We start from the raw sequence: 18,568 nt of genomic DNA, 5'->3' as shown, positions 1-18,568 counted from the left end.
GGGACTTGATGGGATGAGCACTGAGTATTATACTATATGTTGTGAAATCAAACTCCAATAAAAATATACATTAAAAAAGATACTACATTTTGTAAAATAAAATAAAATAAAACGTTCACTTAAAAAAAAGGAAAAATAGTTTGGAAGAAAAAACTTAAATGCATGTGATTGGCACCTCAGAGGATATCAAGATATAATATTGGAATGAAGGATGAAGGGGAAAACATGTTAATATAAAACAAATTCAAAACATTAAAAAAATGGAACAAAACCCTTGCATGGACTGATGCTCAATTCTGTTCCACACAGCTAAAGACCTCAAGAGTAAAGTAAATTAAAAATGAAATTACATTAAAGTTGGAATTTTAGTTGTAGTACTGTCCTGAATGCTGGCATTGTACAATCATGAAATGTCCTCCAAAGTTAAACTATGGATCTTCACTTATGAAGATTTTAAGGCACAGAACAAGATTTTAAGGCACAGAACTATCCCTTCTGGATAACATACTCATATTCTTTAAAAAAAGATTAATATATGAATTAATTCTCTAATGGTTTCTTCCAAATGCCTTAACCTGGGGTTAAGTATATTATGTGTTAAATACAAGGTGTGTAGTTAAAACTCTCAAGTTACTCAAATCTCCCTCTTGACTGAAGCATGAGCTTAGTCAAACCTTTGCACATTTTTCAGCCTTTATTTACTATCTGTCACTAGTGATAATTTATATGAAAGTGCATTATGGACTGTGAAGTTCTGAGCACATGATAAATTCAATTGTTCACATCAAGCAATATGTGAACAGTGACATTACTGAAAATGAAAATAGTTACTTTATATTTTCCTTCTCATTCCGCTATTGAACTAATTAATAACTCCCTGTGGTGATTAATTTCCAGCTGATTCAGGACATATTTCATACTCATACTTAATGGCATGCTAATTTAGGGGGCATGTTTCTACTTCAAATTATCTGTTAGGCCACTTTTTATCAGGATAAATGGACAGCAAATATGGGAATTTCCTTATTTCTCTACTCCCAGTCCTATCTACATGTAAAACAACTGTACTCTCCACATAAACACTGCTATGTACTGTTATTGCAATCTAAAATTATCTCATTTATTTACAAATTTTGCTTACTAATTTGACTTTTCCTAATAAAAATGTAAGCCTGATAAGGACAGAATTTTTTTTTTTTTAATTCTGGCCAAATAAGAAATGCATGCAGAATACATGTCACATGTTAGGCAAATAATGAATATATATTGAATTAATAAGGTATTCCTTAAAGCTGCAGAGTCCAAAAATACAATTTGCATATATATTTAAGAGCTTGCTAGAAAATCTGGTATCTAGACTTAACTCTGCCTATGTGTAGTGTGTTCAGCTATAGTGAGCCAGTGTTCAATTATCTTCAGTATAGACATCACTAGCAAAACCAGTATTGAATCAGAGCCTCTAATACCTTTTCTTGACTTTAAATGCAGAATCTTTGATGTTTGTGGCATCTACACCCATGCTCAGATTTTCTACCCATAAAATACTATGGAAATACTGCTCTCTGACAACAGTAGGGGTTTGGGTCTAGAGTAAGTTTTCTCTAACTCTCTTTTCATTCAATCAACTGAATCTCAAGAATTATATTTTATTCACCTAATATTTTTGTTCATTGACTAATATTAAAAAGAACTCTCATTTTCAAGTACTTATTTTGTACCATTCATATTTTATATTTATTATTACATTTAATTTTATTTAATTTTCATAACATCCTTATGTTACAACTATCTATATCTATCTATCAATCATCATCATCATCATGATCATCATCTGTCTTTCTCTCTATCAATAACTCTTTTAAGGCTTTTACTTGAGCTATTTTTAAATGGACCTGTATTGATGTTTACTTTGTTTTTTATTTCTTGGGTCTTCCTTGATAAAAGGGCTCTTAAAGTGATGATTTGGCAGTGACATTTTAACCATGATAGATATATTGCTTTCCCTCTGTTAAATGTTTCATCTTAATGAAGCATTTAATGAAGGGCCACTGAGTGCATTTTTTTGTTTTATTTTTTAGAAAGATTTCCTAATATTCTTACTAAACTGTTGGATATGTTTGCAAATATAGAACCTAGTCAGTTTTTAAAAGCAATTGTTTTGAAAAGTCTAAAAATGTTTTATATGTTTTTTGTTTCATGAAACACTTGGGTTCTTTCTAAGTGAATTTCACTTACACAACTCAGTGCTATGGAATATAGCCACCATGTTATAGGTTAGATCCTCAGACCTTATTCATCTTATAACTAAAATTTTCTATACTTTTACCAAAGTCTTCCTATTCCACACATCCTCCAATCCCTAGCATCCACTTTTCTACTCCTTGTTTCTAAAGCTTTACTTTCATTTTAGATTCCACATATAAGTAATATGATACAGTTTCTCTTTCTGGTTTGTTTCACTTAACATGCATTCCAGGTTCATCCATGTTGCCACAAATGACAAGATTTCCTTTTTTAAAAAAACTCTGGATAATATCCCACTGTGCATTTGTGTGTGTATGTGTGTGTGTGTGTGTGTATATATTTTTTTCTATTTTTTTATTTTTTTATTTATTTTTTATTTTTTTTTAAATTTTTATTTATTTATGATAGTCACATAGAGAGAGAGAGAGGCAGAGACATAGGCAGAGGGAGAAGCCGGCTCCATGCACCGGGAGCCCAACGTGGGATTCGATCCCGGGTCTCCAGGATCGTGCCCTGGGCGAAAGGCAGGCACCAAACCGCTGCGCCACCCAGGGATCCCTATATTTTTTTTTAATTACATTTTCCTTATCCATTCATCTGTCGGCCAACACTTAGATTGTTTCCATACCTTGGCCATTGTTAATCATGCTGCTATGAACATGAGTAGATAGACATCTCTTTGAGATATTGATTTCATTTCCATTGGATATAAACTCAGAAGTAGAGTTGCTGGATCATACAGTGGTTCTATTTTTAATTTCTTGAGGAACTTCCATACTGTTCCATAGTGGACAGTTGACATTTCTACCAATAGTGTATGTACAAGGTTCCTCTTTTCTCCCCCTTTCCATATCCTTATCAACATTTGTTATTTCCTGTCTTGTTTTTTTAAGATTTTATTTATGTATTCATGAGACACACACACACAGAGAGAGAGAGAGAGAGAGAGAGAGAGAGGCAGCAACACAGAGGGAGAAGCAGGCTCCATGTAGGGAGCCTGATGTGGGACTCAATCCTGAATCTCCAGGATCAGGCCCTGGGCTGAAGACCACACTAAACCGCTAAGCCATCCAGGCTGCCCTATTTCTTGTCTTTTTAATAAAAACAATCTGGCAGGTGTGAAGTGATATCTCATTATGGTTTTGATTTGAATTTACTTGATGATTCCTGCTATGAATACCTTTTAATATATCTGTTGGCCATTTGTATGTATTTGCAAAAATGCCTATTTAGGTCCTGTGACCATTTAATTTTTTTAATTTTTAATTTAAATTTATTTTCAGTTTTAAATTCTTTGCTCTATTTTATTTTTATTAAGGAAGTATTATTTTTTAAAGCTATATAAAATTAAAGAAAATATAGAGTTAATTTTGATATTTTTGAGTGAAATATTCCCTTTCAGGAAGCCCGACCATGATATCCCCTGATACTCCCTGGTATTTGTTTGAATTTCAGGATAATTATCTTAGACTATGTAGAAGTAAAAGCAAAACACACACACACCAATAACAGAATTCATTTTGGAAAGATTCTCAAACTCTAATCGCAGGGGTCTTCTTAGCTATTTAAATGGGTAAAATTTGCTGGGTTTAAGTTCAGATGTATTTTCCATGCAACTACACACTACAGTGGGCACTGCCAGCTAAGGCAAGCAGTTGCTACTCAATTGCAGCCAAGTGTTGTCAGTTTAAAATTAGCGTTCATTGTCACCAACACTTGCAATTGCTCAAGAGAAGTTGTATTTTTGTGCATTTATGTGAAATCTTCCAACTTTTAAATGTTAGTTCTAACTTCCTTTAAACGCTATGAAATCCAAACTGAACAAACATATCAGGAAAGGAGATATGTTCCTGAATCTGGCAGTTGCATCTCTTTGTTTAGCATCAAGGCCAAAAACGTAAGCTACAAAGTAGCAGCAAACAAGAAAATGCTTCTTGAGGCCACTGAGGCCATTGAGGAAGTTGTGGCACTGAACTGAATTCTGTTTTATTTCTCTACAATTTATGTTTATGAATGGAAAATAATATCTGCTTTCCAAGAGGTACCCGGATTGGTGTTTATTTATAAATATTCAAAATATCAAATATAACCCATAGATAACTTATAGATGGGAGAGCTGGGTGTGTGAAATTGAAGAAATAAATCATAGTTATGACTGGAGCAAAATGGTGTAGAAAAAATATAATAACCATGTTGTTCAATGGAATAATACTCAAAGATATCAAACTTTCTATTTTACTCCAACAAACCTTAATTTGTACATTTTATTGTATGTTATTACTACTTATGTATATTTTTGTTGATGTTTGAAGGAGAATAGCAAGAACAGTGTTCAAGGCATAAGTCATTTAGTTGTAAAAGGGGTGAAAAAGTCATAGCTTCTAAATGTGATTTCTTAGAAAAAAATCTATCATGGAAATACATGATTATAAAAATGTTCAGTATAATTAAGGGATCACTGAGGGCTTAATAATGCCTAATTGAATGGATAAAAAGAAATTAAAATACTTTAGAGGAAATCATCTCATTTTGGTAAGGAATGCACTAATTGCTCTAAATTATGTCTCTCATTTTGATGTTTGTGGTTCTTCAAGACGTGTTTTTTTTTGACCCATTTACAATTTATATAAACGGAGAGAAGCAAAAGTACCATAGGGAAGGAAAAAAAGGAAACCCTGAGCAGGTTTTTGCTAGCAAACGTTTTAGTAGTCTACGAGTGGAATTCCTCCCTCCCATCACATGGTGCCAGATGCCGCTTTGTCTGAAGCCACAAGCTGCATTGGCTCCCTACGGCACTATAAACAAAATCAAACCTGGCACTGTTATCACAGTTATAGAAACACCTATGCTAAAAGGCTCTGTGTTGTGAAACTGGGTAGAGTCTCTATGCAGAACCTCCACTAGGTACAGGTTTTTAAAACATTGATTAATTTGCTCACTAAAGAAAGAACCATAGTAATATGGTAAGACAACCAGCCTCAAAGTGCTGAAGTATACAATGAGCACGTCTGCACACAGTCTATTTATTCCACTCCCTTGATAGAAGGGGCATGAACAAAACTCAGCTTTTAAAAGTGTGCATATGCAAATACTATAAATATATGCACATATATATATAATCAAATGAAATACAAATTTTGTATTTGATTTATGCTCACAACCATCTATCCTCCCCCCAGGAGATCTTATATTTAATATCAAAGAACTATTATTTCATTGTTTCTTTTATGCTCTCTTGTCTTTCTTTGAGTGTTTTTATCTAAATGGAGTAGCTGAATATATTGCCTGCATTGACTGTTGATTCTGTGCATTTTTTATTGCATTAAGTTGAATGTATGCTTTACTTTGCAACTTATCAGCAAAGGTTTGACCATAGGCAATTGTTGAATAATTGGTTTCTTCTGACTGACTTAATGCAAAGTTAAGATCCCCTTAGAAAGTAGCTCCCCTGAAACAATCCTTTTCTATTGCTAATAACTTTGTTGTCCCTACCCTCCTACAAAATCCTCCATTTTGTACAACTCCTTGGAGCCCCCTCTATTTGCTAGATGGGGTGCTGATTAAAATGATTCATATATCATTTAATAAAACCAATTAGATTTTGAAAATGAAATGAACAAAAAATGCATTCTTAGGATACACAGGTTATCAAGTAACATTAAAGAAGACAATAAAAAAATCTATTTTTTTTTCTGCCCCCAACTTAAGGGGCAGATGTCTGATATAAGAAGATATTTCAAACTCAACTACAAAAAAAAAAAAAAAAAAAACCTCAACTATATTTTTCTTCCTTTTTTTTTTTTTCTCAGTGGACCACTGGCATTGCCTTTTGTCTAGCAAAGTTTTTAATGTCTTGTGATTAAGGAATAGTTATAAAAATAAGGCTGAGCCTCTTTATCTTTCCCCAGTTTTATGGAAAGGAATCCATAACCAGTTTGTTTGACATTTAGAAATATCGCTTGACGTGGGATTTGGGGAAGTGTGGAATGAATCTAACAGGTAAAATTTAAAACAGGATTCTGGGAAGGCTTGGTTCCATCTATTTGCCGATTTTTGTAGTGGCTAATGATTGCTGCCCTATATCCAAAAATACAAACTGCTCACCAGGGTAATCATGTCTTTTAAGGAAAACAACTCTGAAATCTTAGTCAACTTCATTTACTGCTCACTCCTTCCATTCTTTCTAGTAGCAGATATTGTTGATGCTCCACCTAATTTTCTTTACCAAGCCAAAACTTTCACTATTAGCTGCTAAAGGTATGAAAAGCTGATGGTTCATACTTTAATCCATCACCAAGAACTGCCTATGATGAGTGGTGCTTGGGAGACTATACTATACGTATTCCCTCTCATTGTTAGGCAGCATCTATCTAGTCAGGGACTAAACTCAGTTCCTTCATATATGAAGGTGGGGTTTATGCTCCAGAGTTAATCGGGGGAATCAGACGAGGTTAGAGGCTATCCTTCACTTCACCTGAAACCACATCTTAGCTCAGCTTAGTCTCTTCCTGTTCCCTACTTATGTTCACTCATCTCTTTACAGTTTTCTTCTGAAAAGACTCTCTCAAAAGTCACTTATATAAGGATCTATGTATAGCTCAGGCTTTGCCTCTGAGGAACATCACCTTACACTTGCTCATATAACAAATGTTTATTAAATGGATGGGAGCTGTTAAAGTAAGTTAATTGGGCTAAGTTAGGAATGGTTATAAACACACAAGCAATCATTACCATAATAGAGTTTAAATAATGTAATTCTTACTAGGATAAATGTTTTTGATTTTCACCTGATGTGGAATATTTCATTTCTTGGTTTTCCACACAGAAAGGAAGGCAACAGCCACTGGGATTTTTTTTTTAATTTTTTATAATACATTTATTTTTTATTGGTGTTCAATTTGCCAATATACAGAATAACACCCAGTGCTCATCCTATCAAGTGCCCCCCTCAGTGCCCGTCACCCATTCACCCCCACCCCCCGCCCTCTTCCCCTTCCACCACCCCTAGTTCATTTCCCAGAGTTAGGAGTCTTCCATGTTCTGTCTCCCTTTCTGATATTTACCACACGTTTCTTTTCCCTTCCCTTATATTCCCTTTCACTATTATTTATATTCCCCAAATTAATGAGAACATGTAATGTTTGTCCTTCTCTGATTTACTTATTTCACTCAGCATAATACCCTCCAGTTCCATCCACAACGAAGCAAATGGTGGGTATTTGTCATTTCTAATGGCTGAGTAATATTCCATTGTATACATAAACCACATCTTCTTTATTCATTCATCTTTCGATGGACACTGAGGCTCCTTCCACAGTTTGGCTATTGTGGACATTGCTGCTAGAAACATCGGGGTGCAGGTGTCCCGGCATTTCACTGCATCTGAATCTTTGGGGTAAATCCCCAACAGTGCAATTGCTGGGTCATAAGGCAGGACTATTTTTAACTCTTTGAGGAACCTCCACACAGTTTTCCAGAGTGGCTGCACCAGTTCACATTCCCACCAACAGTGTAAGAGGGTTTCCTTTTTCCACATCCTCTCCAACATTTGTTATTTCCTGCCTTGTTAATGTTCCCCATTCTCACTGGTGTGAGGTGGTATCTCATTGTGGTTTTGATTTGTATTTCCCTGATGGCAAGTGATGCCGAGCATTTTCTCATGTGCATGTTGGCCATGTCTATGTCTTCCTCTGTGAAATTTCTCTTCATGTCTTTTGCCCATTTTATGATGGGATTGTTTGTTTCTTTGCTGTTGAGTTGAATAAGTTCTTTATAGATCTTGGAAACTAGGCCTTTATCTGATATGTCATTTGCAAATATCTTCTCCCATTCTGTAGGTTCTCTTTTAGTTTTGTTGACTGTATCCTTTGCTGTGCAAAAGCTTCTTATCTTGATGAAGTCCCAATAGTTCATTTTTGCTTTTGTTTCTTTTGCCTTCGTGGATGTATCTTGCAAGAAGTTACTGTGGCCGAGTTCAAAAAGGGTGCTGCCTGTGTTCTCCTCTAGGATTTTGATAGAATCTTGTCTCACATTTAGATCTTTCATCCATTTTGAGTTTATCTTTTTTTTTTATGATAGTCACAGAGACAGAGAGAGAGAGAGAGAAAGAGAGAGAGAGGCAGAGACATAGGCAGAGGGAGAAGCAGGCTCCATGCACCGGGACCCTGATGTGGGATTCGATCCTGGGTCTCCAGGATCTCGCCCTGAGCCAAAGGCAGGCGCCAAACCGCTGGGCCACCCAGGGATCCCTCAGTTTATCTTTGTGTATGGTGAAAGAGAGTGGTCTAGTTCATTCTTCTGCATGTGGATGTCCAATTTTCCCAGCACCATTTATTGAAGAGACTGTCTTTCTTCCAGTGGATAGTCTTTCCTCCTTTATCGAATATTAGTTGACCATAGAGTTGAGGGTCCACTTCTGGATTCTCTATTCTGTTCCACTGATCTATGTGTCTGTTTTTGTGCCAGTCCCACACTGTCTTGATGACCACAGCTTTGTAGTACACCCCGAAATCTCCCTCTACCTCAAATTTACCTCTTTGGTTAGGTTTATTCCTAGGTATCTTATGCTTTTGGGTGCAATTGTAAATGGGATTGATTCCTTAAGTTCTCTTTCTTCAGTCTCATTGTTAGTGTGTAGAAATGCCACTGATTTCTGATTTCTGGGCATTGATTCTACTCCAAGATTGCTAGAATCATACAGCAATTTGTTAGCGTGGCAGGCCACTGGGATTTTATAAACTATAAGATTAGGTGGTTATGATAAAACAGTTTATAAAAATAGGAAAGGGTCGTGATGTGATGCCTATGGTAAAATTCAGTTGCATCAATTTATCATTCAGGGTTTCTAAAAAAAATTACAGTTAAGCATTCATATTCTCAGAACCTTTGCTGATCGTGCCATTCTCTAGAATCTGGAGTCTAAATAAGCAATGGAATTTAAGTAAAAGCCGAGAGATTTGAGAAAATTGATGATTCAGCCATTTTTACTTTCAATCTTCCTGAAGATTCCATTTGGAGAAAAAAATTAAATTTCAATCCCTACTTTATCTATTCCCTTGTTGCTCTTTTCTAACTTACCTTACTGTCTTCTAAATAGCAGTGGCTGTCTTTATTTATGGATTCCAATCCTGTCCTCAGTTGGTTACTCTTTCTCCCATTCTCAGGATGTGTGATATTTCTGCAGTCTCTGTAAGTTAACACACACATTGCAAACATCCTCCATCAAACACACAGAAGTGTGTTTCCAAAACCAGAATCAAATTCATCTCTGAGAGCAGTCATCACAGTCTGACAGGGTCTAGCCTGGGAGAAGGTTATTTGGGGAAAAGATTTAGGGAAATCTTTGGTTGCCTCTGTGGCAATGACAAGAGTAAGCAGCCTGGGAAGCCGCAGCAAAGCTCATCCTGAAGATGCCTTCATAGAGCAGTATGTTGTCTTTTCCTTTTTTGCTTAATATCTAGCTAATATAATCTAAACATTTAAATGACATATAAAAATTAGTTTGGAATTTTGTGGTGTCAAGAAATGAATCAAGATTATTTTAAAAATATGCAATATAGGTAACTAAGACCAGATTTTCAACCTGTCAAACCTTTGGTCTCATGACCGTCAGGGAAGAATGAAAGAGCCGTGGTTTTTAATTGGTCTTTCCTAATGGGGTGATACTGTAAGGCTCATAGTTTTTATATGGTACATGCAATTTTAACTGCTGCTCTATTGTTTTATGTATTCTAATTTAACACTTTACATGTTTCACTTGCATCCTTAAACTGATCTAACCATGAAGGACACAATATTATAAATTGAAGATTGACTAAGAGGAACTTATAAGGGATTCGAGGGGAAGCAGAGAATATAAGTATATTCTGGAAGGTTAAAGTCCTGAATTAATGGAGACCTTTGAAGAAAGAGAAGAACCAAGCAAAGTAGCTAGTGTGGCGTAATTCAGAGCAAGTACTGGAGTATGAGTCATGTCTTTAATAAAGGACAGATATACAGCATTACTTTATTATATCTGTTCTTCTCTACCCAAAACAATTATTTTCAAAATCAAAATAATAGAATAAACATAGTTAAGAGGAAAACACTGAAAAACAATAAATGTGTAAAGATTTTTGAATGACAAAGTTGAAAAAGTCAACAATAGAGAAGAATAAATTAAAACTAATGAGAAAGACTTAAATAGGGATCTAAAGGACTATACATATGTTTAAGAGGCTTATGTGTTCTTTATAACTCTTCACATGAATTAACAACAACTAACTCTAAGAGAATGTATCTACTGATAACCAAAAAGCATACAGGATTATGTAACATGACTACCAAATTATTTTACTTACAAAGAGTAGTAAAAGAGTATTAGTACCTCTAAATAAATTCAGACTTTCAGAACGAGATGAAATACATTCAAAGGCCTAAAATTATAACAGATTTAATCACAGAAACACTTCATAAATCTTTGAGAGTTCATGGGGGGGGGGGAAGCTATGGGAGCATAAAAGTGGGTGAGATTGGTAAAGATGCCAGTGTTCAAAATGAGATATTCCCTCCATTTGGTACCATCTGACTTGGAATGGGCAGTTATTTTGTTGCTTTTAAAAACGCATTTTTGAGGGTGTCTGGGTGGCTCAGTTGGTTAAGTGTTTTTTAATTCACTTTTAACACTATTTGTTGAAAGTCAACAGAGCTTTTTTAAAGATTTTTTAAAAGTGAAGAGGGGGTTGAAAATCAGAGCTTGTAGAAACAACCAAATGACTAGCAATATTAATTTCCTACAATATTCCAGAAAGAGTAATAAGATAAAATGACATAAGAAAAAAAAAAAAACCTATAGGAAGCATTACTCTCTAGGGGTTCCTATGAAATCATGTTGTAAATAAAATCCAGATTCCTAAATGAGATTAATGGATAAGATAATTTGATAAGATATACACTTTTTTCTTAAATTTCTAATTCCAGTTAACACACAGTGTTATATTAGTTTCTAGTGTACAACACAGTGAGCTATACATCATTTCTTTATGTATTTTTATCTGACACATGTTCAGCAATTATGAAAAAAAAAAAGATTTTAGAGATGCCTGTGTGGCTCAGCGGTTGTGTCTGCCTTCAGCTCAGGGTGTGATCCTGGAGTCCCAGGATCGAGTCCCACATCGGGCTTCCTGCATGGAGCCTGCTTCTCCCTCTGCCAATGTCTCTGCCTCTCTCTCTCTCTCTCTCTGTTTCTCATGAATAAATAAAATCTTTAAAAAATTTTGAAAAGATTTTAAAAGATGCAAAAAGCAAAGGAAATTGGAATATAAAGCTGAAAAAGGCAGAACTAGACAAATTATCATCCAACATGAGTAGACCTGTAATGTCAAAGAATTTTTTATGTAATTCTAAGATTGATGTTTAAATTAAAAAAAAAAAGTAAAAAAGTATCAGGTCAACATGGAGAAAAAAAATTAGACCCCAAAATAACTTTTGATTTAAGCAAATATAAAAAAGAATTTGAACAGTTAAATGACATTTCCAAGGTCACCTGTCTACATAGAATGGCAATTTTGGGACTAGAACAGTTCTCTGACTTCGTTGTTTATGACACTACACAGATGTGTTTTTAAATTTGGAGTTATTTAAAAAAATAATATTCCTTAGTTAGTCATGTCCTATCAAAAAAGTTTTCATCTGGATGGAAAATGATTCTAAATGATTTCCAAGATATGTGAAAGGGAATTCTTGCATTTATTTGACATTTGAGATCAATGACTTGTTAACTGGTTGTATATGGTGGTTACTTTTATACGTTAACTTGACTGGGCTATGAGATTCCCAGATAGCTGGTAAGACATTCTTTCTGGGTGTGTCTATGAAGGTCTATCTGGAAGAGATGAACATTTGATTTTGTAGACTGGGTAAAAATCTGCTTTCATCAATGTGAGTGGGCATCAGCCAACCCAACAAAGACCCAAATAGAACAAACAGAAGGTAAATACTGTCTCTTTTCTTCTGCTGGAATGTCCATCTTTTTCTGCCCTTGGACATCGGATCTCCTGGTTCTCAGGCCTTTGGACTCTGAAACTGAACAGTTCCCAGTTCTCAGGCCTTCAGCCTTGAACTAGGAGTCACACCAATAGTTCTGATACTCAGGCCTTCAAACTCAAGGCTGAATTATGCCATCAGCTTTCTTGGTTCTCCAGCTTATAGGAAGAGACTCCATTACCTTATGAGCCAATTCTTTTTTCTTTTTTCTTTTTTTTTTTTAAGATTTTATTTATTTATTCATGAGAGACACAGAGAGAAAGAGAGAGAGGCAGAGACACAGGCAGAGGGAGAAGCAGGCTCCATGCAGGGAGCCAAACGTGGGACTTGATCCTGGGATTCCAGGATCTTGCCCTGGGCTGAAGGCCAGCACTAAACCGCTGAGCCACCCAGGGATCCCCTGAGCCAATTCCTATAATGAATCATATATTTCCCTCTCCCTCTCTCTCTCAATCTTTCTCTCTCACATGCACATACAGGGACCTTCTCCTCCATCCCTTCCCCTTCTCTCACTCCCTCTCCTATTCCTCTTTCATACACATAGACTCTCTCTTTGTCTCATATTTTATTGCTCTGTTTCCCTGGAGAACCCTCACTAACACATTATATAATTCCCATGTGTATCTTTATAGGATTTTGCAAAAAAAAAAAAAACATATGAGAAGACTCACAATCAAGGAACAATATGCAAATTTAATAACCTGAGTTGACTGGAATGAACTTACATAATTCCTCTCTTTCTCAGTGATTTTCACAATAAATATCTTGTTTATGTTTATTGTTGGTAGGTACTCATTTTGTTTCACACATTGAATAACTTAACAGAACTATTTCTTGTTACCTGTAGTGATATAACTCAATAGTTTTTTTGAAATCTTACCTTCTTAAATTAAAAGTTTGATTATAGCCACAGAAAATTCTTAAGTGAATATATTGTTTTTCAAAATTGTTCTTTAAACAGGTCATTTTTGACTTTTTTATATTTCAAATATTTTACTCTGGTCATTGGTTTTTCCTAGTTATGTTGCTCTCAAAACACTACATCTTTAGATTTATATTGTTTTGTCTAATATGGTAAGAGATGCTCTAGAATTTCTTCTGCATTTTAGAACAGATAATCTGAGAAATCCAAAATTCTACAGAAATTTAAGAACCACAATTCAAATCAGCTTTAAAGGTTCATTAATTTAGATACCAACTTTTCTATCTTCAGTAAATATTTTGTATATTTGTCATTGTGTCCAAAATATACCATAATTTAAAAAAAAAAATTTAAAAGCTTTTATTTATTCATGAAAGACAGAGAGAGAGAGAGAGAGAGAGACAGAGACACAGGCAGAGGGAGAAGCAGGCTCCATGCAGGGAGCCTGATGTGGGACTCGATCCCTGGTCTCCAGAATCATGCCCTAGGCTGAAGATGTCTCTAAACCACTGGGCCACTGGGGCTGCCCTATACCATAAATTTAAATCTGAAATAATAAGCTATGTTTCAGTAATTTCTCATTCATTTTACTGATTTTCCAATAAGAGAGCTATAAATTATATGAAAAGGTGGAACAAAAAAAAACAAAAAAACAAAGGTAAAGTATCAGTTTCCTCTATACAATAAGATAGCAGCCATTCTGAAATACATAAAAGGGATTATTTTTTAAAAAGCAATATCAAGTTAAAGAAATCAAAACAAACATTTAACATAGACCTCAAAAATTTAGTCTCCTCCTTATCTAGTCTGAAGTCCCTTTATAATTACTGCCTCCCCAATCACTTGCCTTTAAAGAAGAAGTGTAAGAACCAAGTTCTTATTATGTCTTCCTCTTTTCATAATCCCAGTCCCTTGTAAAAAAAAAAAAAAAAAAAAAAAAAAAAAGAAGGGCACCTGGATGGCACAGTGGCTAAGCATCAACTCTTAGTTTTGGCTCAGGTCATGATCTTGGGATGGTGAGATCCAGCCCTGCCTTGGGCTAAGTGCTCAGCATGGAGTCTGCTTAAGACTCTTTCCTCTGCCCCCCCAACCCTGTGCATGCTTGTGTCTCTCATTGTCTCTCTCTCTCTCTAATATAAATAAATAAATCTTTTAAAAAGAGATGAAAAAAGAGAGAGAAACAGAAACACACATAGGTAAATTATGAAATATATTTCAGTTTTTTTTACTTAGGAGGGAGAATAAACATATGTCAATCTTTTAGTGAGTTCCTGATGATTCTGGGTTTGGCTTTGAGAGTTACTGAAACATCACCGAGGTAATTTTGGCTGCAAAGAGTAAAACCATTTTCTTAGGAACAAATTTCATGTCACTTGGCTTATTACCTAACTTACCATTTCACCAAATATCTTAACAGTTCTCTTGTCTCTTACACCTGTCTCACACTGAATTGCTCTAGGTTCATGCGGATGTGTGCATGTTTTGGCATTTTCTTTCTCTTTCATCTCTTGTATTAGTGGACATTTAGAGAGTATCCTGTTCAAGTTAAACTATTTATTTATTACCCTTGTATCCTTTATGCTTGTCTCCTCAATCACTTGTGATGGTCTTCACTTTCCTCAGTGCATTTTTATAAGAAAGTCATCAGTCGGAGAAAAAGACGAGGGCACTTATTTTCAGTTCCTCAGATAATGTTGATCATCTGTCTCAGCTCAAGTTATTCTTCTCTAATTCCATATTTTCATCAAAAGCTGTCAAACTCTAGAGAAGACCCCTCACAGAGTCAGAAATCACCTCCAAAATCAATGATATAGTGGACAGATGGATGCATTTGTCAAATGCCCAACTCCAAAATGAAAGTATTAAAGAAGAGCTGAGGGTATGAAAGGTGAATGTGAAAGGTTTTTTTTTTTTTTTCTTTTTCCTTTGAATGGGGTTGTGTTTCATCTCTTTAAAAATTGTGTAAGAGTCCTGGATCCCCCAAGACTATAGAATCTTAAATATAGTGAACCGTATGCTGAGAAACATAAATGATATACTTTTTAACATAGGTGAAATAAAAGATAAAATTTATTGTTTATGCATGCTTGATAACACAACCATCATTATACACATGGATAGTGTTTGCTATTTATTATATTTTGGGTTGGAAAGTAATGAAAGAGTAAGGACAATCATTATGTTAATGAAATGTCAATGAAGCATGTTTGCTTTTCCCACTTGTCATGAAAATAGTCTTGCTTCATCTATTAGATTTTATCGAAGTCAGAGAAAATAGTCTATGTTATGCAAATGATCTTAACTACCATATTATAAACTGAACCCATGCCTCAAGAACTAGTTAACTAAATTTGACACCTTTATGGAAGTTGGATTCTAAATTTGTATCTGAGTGGCATAGTTGGTTAAGTATCAGACTCTTGGTTTTGGCTCAGGTTATAAGTTTGGGGTCCTGAGATCAAGCACTGAGTTTGGGTCTGTGCTCAGTGCAGAGTCTGCTTGGGTTTCTCTCTCTTTCCCTCTGCCCCTTCCCCCATTCATTTTTTCTTTCTGTTTCTCTCTAAAATAAATAAGTAAATCTTTTAAAATTGTCATGCTACCTAATTTACCTAGGTTTGCCTTTTTTGAAAACTATACTAGCATCCAAAATAAGATCTTACTTAAAAATAAGATTTATGGCGGTGGCGGCGGGGAGCACCTGGGTGGCTCAGTGGTTTATCATCTGCCTTTGGCCCAGGGCATGATCCTTCGGTCCTGGGATCAAGTCCCACATTGGGCTCCCTGCAGGGAGCTTGCTTCTCCCTTTGCCTATGTCTCTGCCTCTCTCTCTGTGTCACTCAAGAATAAATAAAATCTTAAAAAAAAGATTTATGGGAAGCACAAAGACCATTAGATCCAGCTTCACTTCTGTGGCAATCATTATTGCCTGACAAGTACATGGGAAGATGGCAGTTAGACTTGGGTAGGGTTCCCTCTTTGAATTTTAACACATACACCTGCTTCTCTACAATTAAGCAGAAGTTGGTAGGCATGTGTTCAAGTGACATTTCAGATTCTACTTGAATTCTAATATTCTAATAGAGAAAACTATTAACACAATTTTACCCTTTAGAATAGGATTTGTAAGATTGTGGTTGATCATTTTTTTCAACAAGAATTTGAAAATGGCCTAACTAGTTAGGCTAAATCTTTCTGCTCTTGATGCTGGGAAAGCATTACAGTCATGAGTTGTTGTGTATCTTCCTATTGCATCTTTATCAGGATGCTAGATATGAGCACTGAACTCTTACTGCTCTACAGGCAGTTTATCCCCCCACTTCCAGGAATGGCAGTACTGAAGCTACACTGCATCTAGTTGTGGCCAATTTGGGGCAGACAAAGGAGGGTAACTCTGCATCATAAATACTGAGCAGAAAAAGAGAAAGGAAGAACAAGCAAAAGATAGAGCTTCTAGAGGGAACTGCAGGAAAAATTTCTGAAGGACTTTGAAATAGACTCAACCAACAGTGTTTCTGCCTTTCATTTTCCTTATGCAAATTTATGTCTAGAACTGATATCAATGGAGATGATAATGGTCCACAGACATAGGACTTTATGTGACTTAGTCACTGTCAAAAACTAATAAAGTGGCTCAAAACATCATGAAGATCAAGAGAAAAAAATCAATAAAACAAAAAACCCCTGTTTTTTTTTTTGAAAAATAAATGAAATTGATAAACTACTAGCAAGACTCACCAAAATAAAAAAGACAGAAGACACATCACCAATATCAAGAATGACACAAGATCTCACTAGAAATGTTGTACCCTTTAAAAGAATAATAAGGTAACACTACAAACAACTTTATGCTCAAAAACTTAACAACCTAGAAGAAAATGACCAGTTTCTCTAAGGCCATGAACTACTAAAACTCAACCATGATAAAATAGATAATCTTAATAGTTTTAACTATTAAAGAAATCAAAATTGCAATTAAAAAGATCACCAAAAGAGAGAGGGAGAGAGAAAGAGAGAAATACATGGAAAAAAATTGTTTGGCTGGGTAATTCTACTGGACATGGGAAGAAGAATTAACACCCAAACTGAAAAGATGAAAGATTCGAAATGCCTTCTAATAAAGCAAATTATCTGCCCCAAGGACCAACTGAATCTTTAAAGGAAACAGCAGAGAAGTCAGGAGAAGAACTAATGAAGGGTTTGTTTAATGGGAAGCTATTTTCTTTAGACCTGGGCAGGCTGCGTGTGATGCTCAGCACCAGGCTGTCCTAGAGTATGGGATTTTGACATCCATTCTGCTCTCTACCACCATCTGCTCACGTTCTGAACACTGTTTAGCTTAGATCTCATGCTGAACCCTGTGATGGGACTTGATGGATAGTAAAAACTTGCTCCATGACCAGTCAAGGTGAAATTGAACAGAACTAGTTGTGAATTTTCCTACATAAGTAAAAAAAAAACAGCGGACATACTGACACTGACAAGCATTCATTTATTCAGCGAAAAGATACTGAGGCCAGGCACTGTGCTCAGGCCTGAAGTTACAAAGATTGATTCCTTTAAACTCAACAGAGCAGAGAAACCGGATCTAAAGCAATCACAGCAGAAACACAGAAACGTGGCATAGCACAATTCTGAAAGAAATAAGGAACCGTTCCTGAGTTAACAGGCAGTTACAAAAACTGTTTTATAGTATTGTGTGTTACAGAATAAATCTCCAAGACTCATCTTTGACCACATATCTTCCATTTTTTTTCCTTTTTCTGAAACACCAGTGTTTATAATGATAAAGTTAATGGAGACTATATTTTTAAAAACTGAATTTTTAAAAATTTCCAGAGGGACAGACAAAAATTTGCTACAATATAAGCACAAGTAGCATGCTCTTTATAAACTTGTTTGATAAGACAAATATATTCAGAATATAAAAAATGAAAAATAAAAATATTATTTAGGAAGGCATATTGATATGCCACTTTGGATTAAGATAATTCAATGCTGAGGAGAGAATAACATTGTTTTCAGACCCAACATTTTGTCCTTAGGAATTTACTGTAATACGATATAGAATGTAGACCGACTATATTTGAAATTCAGTTGTACACTTTTGTATCTTTGTGGTCCTCTGTTAAGTGTATAAATGTGTATGTGAGTGTGTAGTTTTGACTGTTGAATAGAGAGTGCCACAAAAAATAAATCATACAAATATAGTTAGTTATACGAAAGGATTTCAATATAAAATGGAACCATAGTATATGAAATGGATACATGTGCCTTCAGTAACATATCTGTAACTGAGAGAATGATTTCTATTAAATGCCTGATTTACAGAAGACCAAGACTTCTTTCCTGACCAGTGAACATCCGCCAAGAATCTCTCCT

This window comes from Canis lupus, chromosome 30, assembly GCF_048164855.1.
Source record: "Canis lupus baileyi chromosome 30, mCanLup2.hap1, whole genome shotgun sequence".
Lineage (NCBI taxonomy): Eukaryota > Metazoa > Chordata > Mammalia > Carnivora > Canidae > Canis > Canis lupus.
Note: the sequence above shows the minus strand (reverse complement) of the source record.